Here is a 2,573-nt window from a genome sequence, read left to right as displayed (position 1 = left end):
GTGTGGGGAGTGTGGGAAGAGCTTTGCCCAGAGTGGACACTTGTCCAAACACCAACGGACCCACCCGTAAGAGAGCCAGCGAGTGGGTTCAGCACTGGATGTTTGCAGGAACACCAGAGTGTTCCACGTGCGTCAGCGAGGGCCACTGCCTCTGACTGCAACGTGGGGGATAGCTCAGCACCCACCAGACAGTCATCCTCCAACATGGAGAGAGAGATGAGCGAAGGGAATTGGAGCATCGCCAACGAGCTCCGCCTGGAAGGGAAACTCTGTGATGCAATCATAAGCGTGGATGGGGTAGAATTCAAGGCTCACAAGCTCATCCTCTGTGGTTGCAGTACCTACTTCAGGTCCTCCAACATGGAGAGGGAGATGAGCGACACGTCTAGAGAAATTCCAAGAGGGCCGGGCTGGGCGGGTGCAGGGGAAGGGAAGGGAGGGAAAGCGAAGGGAAGGGGCGTCCCGGGCAGGGAAGGGGCGTCCCGGACCCCCCTTCTCTGCCTTCCCCCCGCCAGGCCCTTCTGCTGCTGCAGCCCCAGCGCCATGGCCATGGCCCCGGGCAGCCACTGCCTCGTCCTCCTCCTCCTGGGCAGATCCCCCCCAAGAAAGGCTTTTGATGGGTGCTGGGGTGAGCACATGGACCTGGGGAGCCCTGTACACGTGTCAGCCTGGGGGGGCCTCAAGCAAAGCCTCAACCCAGGCTGCAGCCCCTTCCTCCAGCCCCTGCCCGGCTGCCCTGCCCTGCCTGTGAGGAGGAAAGACCCAGCCTGTGCCGAGAAGGCGGCCAGAGCTTGAGGCAGAGCTCGGACCTGGTGGAGCCTGAGCAGCCTCCCAGCAGGGAGAAGCCCTTCAGGTGCTTGGAGTGTGAAAAGAGCTTCAGGAAGAGCTCCCACCTGCTCCGACACCAGCACATTCACACTGGGGAGATGCTCTACAAGTGTGGGGAGCGTGGAAAGAGCTTCACCCAGAGCTCTAACTTGACGAGACACCAAGAGACCCACCAGTAAGTGAAGCCCTACCAGTGCCCCACCTGCAGGAAGAGCTTTGGCCGCTCCTTCCACCCCAAATGAACCCCTGATGGTTCCATCCATCTCCAAATTCTTTGATTCTTGCCTTCGAGGTGCCACATTCCCAGACATTCCCCCTCTCCAGGTTCTCCACTTTGTTGTCCTTGGGATCCCAGATGTCCCCACTGTCCAGGCTTCCCCTTCTCCGCGCCACCCTCTCCAGGCTCTCAGGGCTCTTGCAGCTCCCCCCTCTCTCCAGCCTCCCTCACTCTCCAGGGATCAAGGCATGGGGACACCAAGGCACCCCCATGGCAACCCCACTCCCGCTCTCCCCCCTCCCCTTAGCCCCCCTCTGCCAACCCTTTCCACAGCAGGAGAACAATCGCCCCCCCATCCCACAGGTTACCGGGAAGGGGGAGCTCATCCCAAATATCCTGGGGGGAGCACGGGGGGTCAGGACATACTCGGGCTGCCAGCACAGATTCCCCTGCAAAGTCTGCACTGAGTCAAGCTCTGGAGAGGAGATTGTGCCCCACAGAGGGGATTGCAGAGGCTCCCTCAGGTCCCCAGCATCAATCAGCAACCAGGAATAGACACAAAAGAGAGTTTGCTGGTCACAGCAGACCAGTTCAACGTCATGGGCATCGTCAACCTGTGCTGAGAGTTCCTCCGTTCCAGGCTGTGCTCTGAGAACTGCATTGGCATCTGGAGACTCACTGACTATTACTACTGCCCCGACCTGCTCAGCCCAGGGTGCTGTGAGGAGGAAAGACTCAGCCTGTGCCGAGAAGGCGGCCAGAGTTTGAGGGGGAGCTCTGAGCTGGTGGAGCCTGAGCAGCCTCCCAGCTGGGAGAAGCCCTTAAGGTGCTTGGAGTGTGGAAAGAGCTTCAGGAAGAGCACCCACCTGCTCCGACACCAGCACATCCACACTGGGGAATGGCCCCACCCATGTGGGGAATGCGAAAAGAGCTTCAGGGACAGCTCCCACCTCCGCACCCACCAGCGCATCCACACTGGGGAACGGCCCAACATGTGTGAGGAATGTGGGAAAAACTTCAGCCAGAGCTCCCACCTCCACAAACACCAGCTCATCCATACCGGGGAACGTCCCTACCAGTGTGGAGAATGTGGGAGGAGGTTTCACACCAGCTCCAATCTCCTCCTGCATGAGCGGATTCACAGGGATGAGAGGCCCTTCCGCTGCACCGACTGCAGGAAGGGCTTCAAGCAGAACTCCCACCTCGTCACCCACCCACATCCGCACTGGGGAGATGCCCTACAAGTGTGGGGAGTGTGGAAAGAGCTTCACCAAGAGCTCTAACTGGACAAGACACCAAGAGACCCACCAGTAAGTGAAGCCCTACCAGTGCCCCACATGCAGGAAGAGCTTTGGCCACTCATTCCACCCCAAATGAACCCCCTGATGGTTCCATCCATCTCTAATTAGGAATTCTTACTTTTGTGTCCCACTCCCCTCCCACTCAGTTTGGGGTCCCCTCTGACCCCCCTTTTCCCACTGACCTCCCCCTTCCCACCCCCCGCTCACCCAAGAGCTCCTCGCCCGCA

At 59.7% G+C, this 2,573-nt stretch overlaps 1 pseudogene; it reads left to right on the top strand.

The window, feature by feature from the left end:
- Positions 1–204: 204 nt before the first annotated feature.
- Positions 205–2,359, top strand: LOC115307173 (annotated as a pseudogene).
- The last annotated feature ends 214 nt before the right edge of the window (positions 2,360–2,573 follow it).

The sequence above is a fragment of the Manacus vitellinus genome, unplaced genomic scaffold (assembly GCF_001715985.3).
Source record: "Manacus vitellinus isolate BGI_N305 unplaced genomic scaffold, ASM171598v3 ctg7180002431697_pilon, whole genome shotgun sequence".
In the NCBI taxonomy this organism is placed as follows: Eukaryota; Metazoa; Chordata; class Aves; order Passeriformes; family Pipridae; genus Manacus; species Manacus vitellinus.
Note: the sequence above shows the minus strand (reverse complement) of the source record. Positions and strands in the feature narration are given on the sequence as shown.